Source organism: Lutjanus erythropterus, chromosome 4, assembly GCF_056507025.1.
Source record: "Lutjanus erythropterus isolate fLutEry1 chromosome 4, fLutEry1.hap2, whole genome shotgun sequence".
NCBI classification, from domain to species: domain Eukaryota; kingdom Metazoa; phylum Chordata; class Actinopteri; order Lutjaniformes; family Lutjanidae; genus Lutjanus; species Lutjanus erythropterus.
Window position 1 is genome coordinate 46165856 of NC_139320.1, and position 12102 is coordinate 46177957.

General features: G+C 40.0%; 1 protein-coding gene across 3 annotated transcripts in view; it reads right to left on the reverse strand.

Annotated features, from left to right (window-relative positions):
- Nucleotides 1-9932: 9932 nt before the first annotated feature.
- The window catches only part of LOC146329215 (leucine-rich repeat and fibronectin type III domain-containing protein 1-like protein), a 295854-nt gene continuing 293684 nt past the window's right edge, over nucleotides 9933-12102 (reverse strand). For all 3 annotated transcript variants that reach the window (XM_084718151.1, XM_084718150.1, XM_084718149.1), the window contains one exon: nucleotides 9933-10463. The gene's annotated coding sequence lies outside the window, so the exon portion shown is untranslated. The remainder of the gene's footprint in view (nucleotides 10464-12102) is intronic.

Below are 12102 nucleotides of genomic sequence, written 5' to 3' on the forward strand. Positions count from 1 at the left end.
ATTGCAAACAATTGAGTTTATCACCCCCACTCCTTTTTCTTAGTGAGTAGGTTGTCTCTCGAAAGTCCACCCAGTTGCCTTGCTCAAGTGTTGAGGGATGGTACGGATATTGCCTGTTGTGGATGGAGAATTAGTAGCAGCAGTGCTGGAAGTATCCATATAAGTCACGCTTCAACTGTAATATAGTTTAGTACAGTGGCGGACTCAGGTTGCCTGAGGGGCAGGGGCAAAAAAATTAAAAAGGGCACCAGAATTTATGATGAAACAGTTCCAAATCCTGGATTGAACATACATAAAGTATTTTAATTATAAAGTACAACTACTACTACACTTCTGTAATAAAAATAAACAGAGAACTATTAACAATTAAACAATTTACAAGCATGTCCAAGCCAATTTATATTATAGCATGTAGGGCAGCCTGGTGCTGCATTGCATTTTATCCACTATAAGGGAATCTTAGAGGCCACTTTATGACATTTTGTCCACTGAAGGGCACCCCACCACATTTAGTCCACTGAGGGACATTGTAGAGGGCACTTCGTTTATGATTTATCCACTGGAAGGGTAAACCAGGGGGCGCTTTACCACATTTTGTCCACTGGAAGGGCAAGCTAGAAAGCACCTTGCCACCTTTTACCCACTGAAGGGCACCCTAGAGGGAGGGTACTTTAACATAATTTGTCCACTATAGACGTCCCTTGAGGGCACTTTATGACATTTGTTTCCACTGGGAAGGCACTCTGGAGGTCACTTTTTCATATTTTATCTACCAAGGGACAACCAAGAGGACCCTTTTTGCAGCATTTCTTTGAACACTGGGCCACCAAGGGTGGCAATTGCACCCCTTGCCCCCCTTCTGAGTCCACCAGTGGTTTAGTAGTCAAAAAGGACATAAATGAAACCACAAATGTCATTCAGTGAATAAACCACCAGACTCAGCCAGGTGAACTGTAGGCAGTTAACTGAAAAGACATCATTTCATTCAGGGAGTCATTCCTTCCCTCTGTGAGTTGGAGTCATTATGAATCATGAGGACACCTGGTGGCTCGGCTGGCTCGGGCACATGCAGCAAGTGATATTAGCTGAATCTCATTTCAGCGGAGCGTTACCTTCACTCCAGCATGACATGCAGCTTATACATGATATGTATCACATGGAGCAATGCTGGCATGGAGGGGCAAAGAGGGGGAGTGAAGTGGTATAAAAAACAGGAATGAACAATGCAAACCCCTCACCATTTCATCCTCTGTTACTATGGAGACACTCTAAAAGAGAGTCTGTTAAAAATATAAACATAACGCTCTTTGCTATCTTTGTTCATCTCAGTTGTTTGGAAAATTGGAATGTGGACAAAAGCCCTGATGCAGCTGATGTAGGAATAGGCAGAGAGCATCGACCACTTTACGCCTACAGTTCATACATGCATCACAACATGTGCCCGTGCGCACATCTGAAAAAAAACGTATGCATCCAACAAGCATTGAAAGCAGATTATATACCAAGGGCCAAAGGCACACCAAGCTCTTGTTGTGTTTATCTAAACTCTGATCAGTTTAGCCACTGAATGATCTGTGTGGGTGACAGTGAGTGACAGCCCATCAAGCCAAAAAAAAAAAGAGTGTCTTGTTCATACTTGCTCTTCTAATCCATGTGTGTATTTAACTAGCTGCTTTTACTGTTAATTTTTGCACTTGCAGTGTTAAACTGAACGACTATTTCTTCTTTCAAGCAGTTCAAGTACCACCCAGAAACAGTCCTGGTTAGCACATGGACTGGGACCCAAGACCCTCATTTATAAACTCGTTCTTTGTACTTGAACGTCTTAAGATCATTTCTGATGGTGTGTTAAGATTGGATTCATAAAACACACGGAACAAAACTGGATAAAACAGGTTCTGAAAGCTAATTTGTGACTTCAGCACCTGTGATCTATAAATCTAAAACTGATGGCGCCGACCTGACACCAGCAATGTCCCCTTATAGGATACTCAGATTTGTGATCTGGCCAACAGAGATACAGAGATGTGGTTTCAGTAACGAAGAGCAGTGTTGAAGTGATGATAAGGGTTGAGGAGAGGGATGGAGGGGGTCCATTGTGTGGGGATGAATGGAGAGCGGCTAGGTTTGTGGTTTGGCTGGAGTGGCTAGGAACCTGGGGGTCAAAACTTAGGGTGGGGGCGCATCTTGATGAGCCTCACTGGTTCCTCACACCCATGTAGCTCCTGTAAGAGAAGAAGGAAAGGAGAATTACTTAGATGGAAATAGTATTAATATTAACATGCATGTCTTTGATGGTGTGAAAAAACTAGAGCACCTGGTGGAGACCCTTGTGGACATTGGGAGATGGTGCAAACTCCCCAGAGAAGGAACCTAGGACAGCTGAGACCTTGGGACTTGGGACCTTCTTGCTGTGTGGCCACCATGCTGAGCACTGAGGTGCAGTGCTGCTTGCTGAATAGTGAGAAAGGAGCAGAACGTTGCTTTCGGGGGGCGGGTGCTCATATGGATAAGCACAGGTGATTGGTTTAAAGAGGCACGTGGTAGAATTAGCAAAACAAGGACACAAGTTTGTGAGAGGAAGTGGCATTGTCTTGTTCCTGAATGTTATTAAATAGACATGAAGCAGCAATCATAGTGATATGTGCTTATGCATATTAACGTGTTTCCTCTAAAAACAGGCAGCTGGGAAACCACAGAGCTGCGGTCCATTAATTTGTCTGATTCATCTCAAACCAGGAACTTGATGGAGGTTTTATGACGGGGACTAAATTGAAGCAGTGGTTTTCTGCCAGGTTTGGATCATGATGCCCCAGGGTTGAGTCATCTGATTTAATGTGAGCTGCCCGACTAACCGAAATGACAGCAGTTAGTATTTGCCTACTTTAGCAACAAGTAAAGCTATCAGGATGCTCAGGATGCTACTTCTGTACTTAATTCCCTCTCAGTCCCAGAGGCTGTATTCAGTGCTGGTCTGGCTGTATTCACTGAGCCGGGTTCTGTTGATGGTTAACAGCAGCTAGGTTAGCAGAAACTCTGAGACTGAGTTAAAGCTGAGCAGCCAGAGGACATCAGTGGGAAAAACAGAAAGCATTTTCTTCATAAAATATGATCTAGCCTCCCCCAGATCAGTGAATAAAGTCAGTAAATTGTGTTAAAGTTGTGCTGAAGGAGTCCACTGGAAAGTGCCTCGCACATAATCTTCTGCCACAGATGGCACTTTCCCTAAAGTGAATAAATTCTAGTCAGCATCACATAACCACTGTGTTTTGTAACATGGTTTTAGGTGGCAAACACTTGAAGACACACCAATGTACCATACAGTTGCAAGCTAGCTAATGAATCTGACTTAGCTCTGCACCGCTAAAAATTGAAGATTGATTGTCAGGTGGATGCCATGATATTATTGGTTGAAACTGGTTAGTTAGTTTACATGAGCACCTTTCACATTTTGTTTCACAGAAAGAAAACATGAATGTTTTTTCCATGATTCTGATAGAAAAATACAAAGCAAATGATTTTTTCTTTTTACAAATATCATTAAATAGCAGCACAGTATGACTGAGGATGTGATCTAAAAGGGTCAAAAAGACTTCATTCCGGCTTTAAATCATATTTGGATCTGATCTGGATAAAAGACACTTGAAAGACTGGACGTGTAACCATGGTGCTGTTCGTCTGCCTCTTAAAGAATTTAGGAAAAATCTGACTAAAATAGCTCACATTTGGAGGCAGTTTTGCCCACATTTACATTTGTCATTCGTCAAAACCATTTCACACCTTAAAATGACAAAAAATTCAAAACCAGCTGGCCACTCTCCACCTGGGTAGATAGCATCAGAGAGAAGGCAGTCCTCAAAGGCATCACACATCGGGGGGAAGCAGTGGACTCCCCCGAGTGTGAATGAGGAGGGGGAACGATAAACACTTGCAAATGAGATTCAGCCAGACATCCTGGGTTTGAATCTGTCTAAGGATGTTGGCCACATGGCTTCCACCGCTCTCTTTTCCATTTTTTTCCTGTATCAATACTGAGACTACACAAAGAGAGAAGAAATTGTCTTCAAAAAGAAAGAGAAGCCAGCCAGTCACCGTTTGTTTGAGATTTCACTTAGTCACAGTTAAGAAATAAATCATTCAGTCACCCAGGACGCAGTCAGACAAGTCGTAATGGCACACGGAGCAAACACTGAAGAAGTCACTGAAGCGTGGAGGAAGTCAGTTACTCCAACCTCTGAGGATAAACTTTAGCAGCTTTCAAAACACCATTTCTTCTTCAGGCCTTTGCGTTCACATAAAAATGTGTCTCTGTGGACGTCGTTTCTGTGTGAATGCGTATTTATTCGTTTATTCTTCAATTACGTGCACAGACATCTGGGGGGGACAGGTGCCCGAGCGAAGAAAAAAAGAGCACTCCTCTCAGAATTATTTCTGAAAAATAAAGTTACATATGGTAGCACACCTGTTACTTACTTACATATTTAAGTGTATTCATCTTCTCGTGCAGATGTTCAATACTCAGCAGATTTCTAGAAAATGATTAATTCACATGACAACAGTCTTTAGTATTCACTGTTTCTACATTCATCAGGCAATAATAAAGGGAAAAAAGACACATTTGTGTTAATGGTATATGAAAATAAAGATAATTTAAAAATGATGCAAAATCAACAAATCTTCACTTAAAATTGTTATCTGAATAAATAAAATAATAAAACCAACCAATCTGCCTTCCAAACTACAAAGTATATCTCTGTTTAGTTCCAAAAATTAAGCTAAGTGGATAATTTTACTCTCCACTTCATGTCTTTGCTCTCCTCTTCTTCTCATTTTCTTCTCCTCTCCTCATGTTGTTTAAAACAGTGTAACAGTCACAGGGGATGTTTTTCTGCACTGAGTACTTTTACGTATTTTTCCTCTGGCCTGTAGTGCTATTTATCCATCTAGATTTGTTTTTATTTTTTTTTTGTGTGTGTGAGTTGCAGAGTTGTGAAATCATTTGAAGAGATGTCTGCCTTCTCTCCAGTATAATGGTACTAAATGGCATTGGGGTTGTGGTGCTCAAAAGAAAAAAAAGATCAGATCCAGTGCCTCTTTTCAAAAATCATGACCTGCTTACTCAAGATAATCCACAGACCTTGCTCTGAGCAGTTTCATGCAGGAAATACTTTTTTTCTGCAATAGAATCTACTGGAGCTACTTTCTTTTTTGCCAGAAAGAAAGTAGTTTCTACATGAAACTGCCCACAGCAAGGTCCCGAGCGAGATGAGTGCCATTCAGCCTCATTATATTGGACAGAAGGCATCTGGACGGCTGATATCTCCAAAATTCTGTAATTTACACTAAAATAATTTACTCTGGATGGACTCTACATGTAAAAGGAAAAATATGTATTTTTGATTTTGGGGTGAACTGTCCCTTTAATGCCACACTAGTTTTATTTTGGTGGTGGTTTAATTTGAAGCTGAGGGCAAACGATATCATTACTTGGCCGTCGCCAGTGAAGGCAGCGCATCGGGGAGTTGGAGATCACCGGGTTCTGCAGGGCACTAAAGTGAGAGAGAGGCTCCTGAATTACAACTTTTAACTGAGAATTAATTCCATCGGCCAAATTTAAAAACTAAACTATAAATATGTTCACCTTTGGGGGTACCCTTACTATAAAGGGGGGGTCTCCTGCCTTACCTCTCCCCTTTTGCTGTTGTACTCCATGGAAGAGGTGAGCAACATTGCTTTTGTAGTAATTTTGGTGTTTTAGCACTGTTAAGCTATTTTCCAGCCTAAACTTAATGTATAATGTACAAGACAACACTAGAGCCCACCAGTCGCACTCAAACTTGTATGTGAGTGCATGTTTGTCATGATTGAGTTTTTGAGGCTTTTCACTCAAAGCTACAAGTTTCTCACACATAAAAGCTCATATCTGTCCAATTAGGCACAAGTTTTACAGCCTTGTGGTTAATCTCCCGGCCAATCAGCAGCAGAACAAAATGTTTATTCCAAGCATGCTGATAATTCACAAACAACAGCCGAGGACACTTGGACAAAAGTTCTTGAACATCACTCTGCCATTTGTCCGTCTGTGTGTACACTTTTTTCTTTCTCTCTCTCTCTTTTTTTTTTTTTTTTTTGCTGCACACTGACTCGAGAACAGTACATGACATGAATTCAATATGTACACGAAGTTTCGCCCCTGTAGAAGATGGTCTGATTAAATTTGGATCACCTCTCTGCATATATCTACATATTAATACAAGGGAATTAATTTCCTTGAAACTACTATAACTTCTCAGTGGTGCAAGATAAAATTCATATTAATACCATGTAAAGTATGTTGACATAAATATTTAGCTTAATTAATGAATTCAGGAGCATAACTGATTATTTTTAATCCAGTATCAGAGTGATTTTGATGGGATGTTGTCAGCTCAAATGCCTCTTGTTTTATTCATACCCTTGGAAGAAAACTTTTAAGCGTGCGCACATGCAAAGGTGACCGTTTAATAATTAATTCACAATGATAATAATTGCTCATCAGGATCTTTTTCGACTTCTACTCTGCTGCATTGATTTCTCGTTATAATCATATTCAGTGCCTGCTACGGAGCTCAAAGTGCGAAACATGAATCAAATTTTAATATTAGAACCTTTCTCAAAATGAGACCCCAGGTGCCACATTTTCTACAGTTGCTGATAGCTCATGGGATGACTCCTCCTTCATCCTTTTTTTTTCCTATTGCTTTTTCTGTCTTTAGCGGTGCTGCCATCATGTTGGAGCACTCATTCCCTTTTTTTGACTTCTGTTAGGAAAGATATATTTTACTTTCCCTTTCATTATACCCCATCCATTCTAATTCTTTCTGCTTCATGTGAAAAAGAAAAAAAAGAAAAAATACGGGAGAGGAAATAGAGTTAACAGGTGGTGATGAGAGTAAAGGAGAAAGAGGAGACAGAAATGGTGGGGAGCTGATCCAGCGCTGGCTGCCTGCCAAGAACTAAGAAGCAGAGAACTGAGGAATGGAGTAGATCTGGGGAGCAGAATGGAGTTGTGTAGAGCAGATTGGGTATTAAAGTTGAGAGGAGAAAACAGAGCGGGTGAGCGATTGAGAGATGCGGGGACTGGAGGTGAGGAGAAGAGAGAATGGGGGTGAAAAGCTGAGGGGAATAGATGAGGGGGAGGACTGGAGTGATGGGGGAAGATAATAGGAGAGGAGGGATGGGAGGAAGCAGACAGATTTGGGTTACGTTCGCGGGAAGCAACTGGGAGTAGGAAACACGAGGAACACAGAAGACCTTTAAAAGGTACTACCGCTCAATGAAGACGGGACTTTACGTAAAGCTCCTGTCTGAAACGCTGTCAGCCAGCAGAACATTAAAGCATACGTGAGCAGTGTGGGTTTATAGTTTTCAGTGAATCACTAAGGACACATTTACAGTATTTCCACAGCAGCTGGGTTGATTTTCCGGTTTGAAAGTCACAATCAAAGACCCAGTGAGCGAAGCATTCATGCAGTCATTTGAGACAAAGCATCATGTTGATGCGTCAGTAAAGGAAAACATCTGTCATCAGTAACAATTGGCATAAAGACATATGATTCAAGTCATTGTTTCATACATTGTTAAATGTTTAGGGAAGCCAAACATTTTGGACCCTATCTTATACCTGGTGCACAGAAAAACAGCCATGGTGAGAGCTGTGAGGGTGAACGGAAACAATTATTTTAGAAAGGCTATAAATCTCTGTGGCGCTGAGGGGAACTGAAGAGTCAGGCGGGTTCACATAGTCATTTGAGCCACTGTTAATATAAAGGCATGTTCATTACAGCGGATTTAACTAGAATTTTACACATCACAGTGATAAGCTCCTCTAATTAATGAACTCTGTTTTTTATTGGATAGTTATATTTAATGTATCAATCAGCCTGGAGTAAAAATGTAAAAAGTATTATGCATATAAATTCTTTTCATCTGGTAAAAAAAAAAACGGAATAGAAGGGAAAAGAGCTTAGATGAGTCACATTTAACTGTCTGTGATATTTGTAATAAAGCATATTGTTGGTAATTGATTGTCATTATGATAATATCTTCAGTTCCACTCAAAACATAAACTTTGTCTACAATAATTAGCACATTCAAAGTTGAAACTGAAAGGTGTGCCACTGAAAAACCTAATATTAGTCTCACTGTCAATCTTACAATATCAACTTAAAGGGACCCTTCACCCCAAAATCAAAACTGCATATTTTCCCCCTGGCCTGTAGTGCTGTTTATCCATTCATTTTTATTTTTTTTGGTGTGAGTTGCAAAGTTTTGGAGATATCAGCCACAGAGGGGTCTGATTTCTCTCAAATGTAACAGGGCTAAATGGCATTTGGTCTGTGGTACGAGACAAATATGTTTGAAATATGTAAAACCACAATAAGTTTTCAAAAATCATGACCTGGTTACTCAAAGATAATCCACAGCCTTTGCTGTGAGCAAAGAGATTCATATAGGAACTACTTTCTTTCTAGAAGAAAAGAAAGTAGTTCCAGTAGATTCTAAAGAACTTCCAGTTGATTCTACTGCAGGAAGAAAGTAGTTCCTACATGACACTGCTCACAAGAAGTGAAAAGAGACACTGGTTTTAAATTTTTCAAATCTAGTTTTTGGTGCACTGAGCACCACAAGCACATTTAGTCACATTATACTGGAGCGAAGGTAAATATTTCAATAAATAATTCAATTTCTGTAACCGCTTATTCTGTAAGGGTCGCAGGCTGCTGGAGCCTATCCCAGCTGACATTGGGCGAGAGGCGGGGTTAACCCTGGACAAGTCGCCGGTTCATCGCAGGGCTGACACGTAGACAGACAACCACTCACACTCACATTCACACCTACGGGCAATTTAGAATCACCAATTAACCTAACATGCATGTCTTTGGACTGTGGGAGGAAGCCGGAGAACCCGGAGAGAACCCACGCAGACACAGGGAGAACATGCAAACACCACACAGAAAGGCCCTGCCCTAGCCGGGAAGCTGGGGGATCGAACTCAGGACCTTCTTCCTGTGAGGCGGCAGTGCTAACCACCCAATGCCGCCCAGTGCTATTTATTTAATGGATAAATGTATGTATTTTTTTATTTTGGGGTGAACTGTCCTATTAAGTTGACAACTGCATAATTTTAGTTTTTTCTACGACGTAGCTTGATGCAACTGAATTTCAACTTTGAGTGTGTTAATTGTTGTAGAAAAGGTGTGTATTTTGGGCAGAATTAAAAATATTATCATATGGACACTCAATCACCAACACCAACTTTTTTTGTGACAGTTGAATGTGACTCATCTAAGCACTATGCTAATGCTTTGCCTTTTTCTCCAAAAAAATCAAGATGGATAAAAAGCACTACAGGCCAGGGGAAAAATATGTATTTTGGATTTTGGGGTGAACTGTCCCTTTAACAGGGTAACTCTATGTCTTATGGCATACATCTCCAGACTAATTTAAAATAGAGATATGGATTAAAAAGAAAAAGAAAGAAACAATGCAGCCAGTCTAGGAGAAAGTCATCCATTTTTGTTTTATTTTATTAGAAAATTTCCACACACCATAAAAATTACATGTACAAAACTATAAGATTTGAAATTGCTTTATGTACACATACAAAAGATAAAGCCCAAAGAAAAAGTAAGGGGAACACAGAAGGAGAAAAGTGAAGACGAAGCGTTTGTGTGTTCTTTTTTGGTGTATGTGTGTGTGTGTGTGTGTGTATGTGTGTGTGTTTCTTCTGGTATGGGTCAAAAGGTCTGAGGTTTTCTGTCTATCTGATCTTCTGCCAACTTGCATCTCTGCAGGGAACCGCAACAAACATGATGATAATGATGATGATGACGGTGGGGAATGGCAACGAACGCAATTACGTGCACACACACAATATGGAGATAAACGTATCTCGGTGGTACCTGTGCACCACATATCCCATTTACAATAACCAGCGTGGCGTCTGGGTCAAAGCATGAGAATGACGAGAGAGACGCTCGTATAGATCACCTGCGTTACTCCGATGTTTAATATAAAGGGATATCTGTCAGTCACATATGGAGATGTGACTCTTTAGAAATAGATCATTAAGTGAGATGTGACTTGTTTTCAATCACGCTGTGTGCACGTAAACGCACGCCATGGTGGTAATGAAGATGTGATAATGAAGATGTGCAGAGGTCCTGAATGAATAGAACCACGATGATAACAATGCAGGTGGTGCATTCAAATACAGTCGTACAGCATTTTTTTTCTTCACATTTAAGTATTTTTAGCGTTGATGCAGAACTCTGGACCTGTAAACTTATTCAGTGATGTAATGATGATGACTTTGAGGATGAAGATTTGGCTAAGTGATACCCCGCTACTTTATTAATTTTCTATCTGTTTATCCGTTTCCTTCTTGGCTTTTGACGTGGCTTTCCTCCTGATCGCTGGATCTGAAAGAAAGAAAGACAAAAAAAAGGGAAAGAAAGACATTAGGTGTCGTGTGGTGACAAGTGTGGAACATTTGTCTTTTATTTTGAAGGCCCAGCATTATCCGGCGAAGGATCTGTTGTTGTCAGACTTTGAATGTCGAACCCAGAAAGCAAACAGAGAGAAATGTTGTGGATCTTTTTTGTTGTAAAACTGCCCTGAAGTTACTTTGTCTTCTTTTAAGCAGACTGAGATTCATTCCATCGTGGCTATTTACAGCAGTTTTGGTGGTGTTTCAGAAATATATTGAATCAAACTTGGTGTAAAAAGCTACAATCTCCACATATTTGGAGGAAATTGTGTTTGTTTCAAATGAAGACAACTTTTTATCGTCAGTTTCTTTCTGATTTTTAAATAGAGCTGGGTTAAAATCCAAGAGATACAGGCTGAAACTTTTTTTTGATTTTTTTGATGCAAAAAATAATATTTTAAAATTTCATGTTGCTAAGCAAGGTTTAGCAACACCTGTTAGCTACAGCTGTACCATATTTTCAGCCTTGGGCAAAAAGATGTGTTTCGCTAGAAGAGGTGTGCTGTTTGTCTGCATAACATTCGTGCTTTGGGTGTCATGGGCAAAAATGTGTGTGCATCCCTGTGTGTGTGTGTGTGTGTGTGTGTGTGTGTGTGTGTCTGTATGGGAGTGATTTATTTTTCTAGACAAGGCCACAGAGCCAGATTCAGTTGCATCTCTGTGGATCAGAGCAGGCCAAATCAGCAGCTAATTACACTTCAAATTATGAAGAGCACTTCATCCACCTTAACTTGCAAAGGGACAGCCTTGGCAGACAGCTACTTTCTGGACAACTCTGATGAGGACAAGCCACTGATTTAGTCACATTTATCTTGTTCTCTATTTTAAAAAAAATGAAGACTAACACAGTGATGGAGCCCAACCCAGAAAAAAAAAGTCAACTGTCTCATTCAATGCTCGACTGAACATCAGTGATAAGGCCTGCAATTGTGCAGGGATACTCAACTTACTTTGCCTGGGGGCAACTATTGCAAAATGACAGGAGGCCAAGGACCAATTACTAAACATTTATGTTAATGTTTGACATAATTATTTAGAGGCCACAAATCATCTTTCCTTAAAATTCCTTATTTTAAATTAACTGACTTATTAACTTATTGATTAAATTAACTCAGTGTGCAAGAATTGACAGATCAATCAGATATTTTAATGCATTTAATAACTGCAACCATATTTTACCATATTTAACTGTTTGTTCATTTAATTCATTTGTTCATTTGTAGTTTTTATTGCTGGTCTACTTCAGAACTTTTAAGCATTAGTTGTTCTGACTTGAAATGATGAGTTGAATAAAAGCTGCGAGCAAAATAAAATAAAGTTGAGCCAACTCACATTTTAGTCAGCAGGAGAACTTATATTTTTAAGTTGAACCTGTCATAATGACTTACACTGCATATTTGAGCTCTTTACACATTTATGAAATCTGAATGATCTTCATTTCTGTAAAACCTTTGCTCTTCTTCAGCTAATAGTTGTTGCTGTCATATCCTTCCCTGGGAAAAAACAGTGAATCAACTCATTTTCATTGTGAATTAGAAAATGTCTGGATGGCCACCTGCCACCCAGTCAGG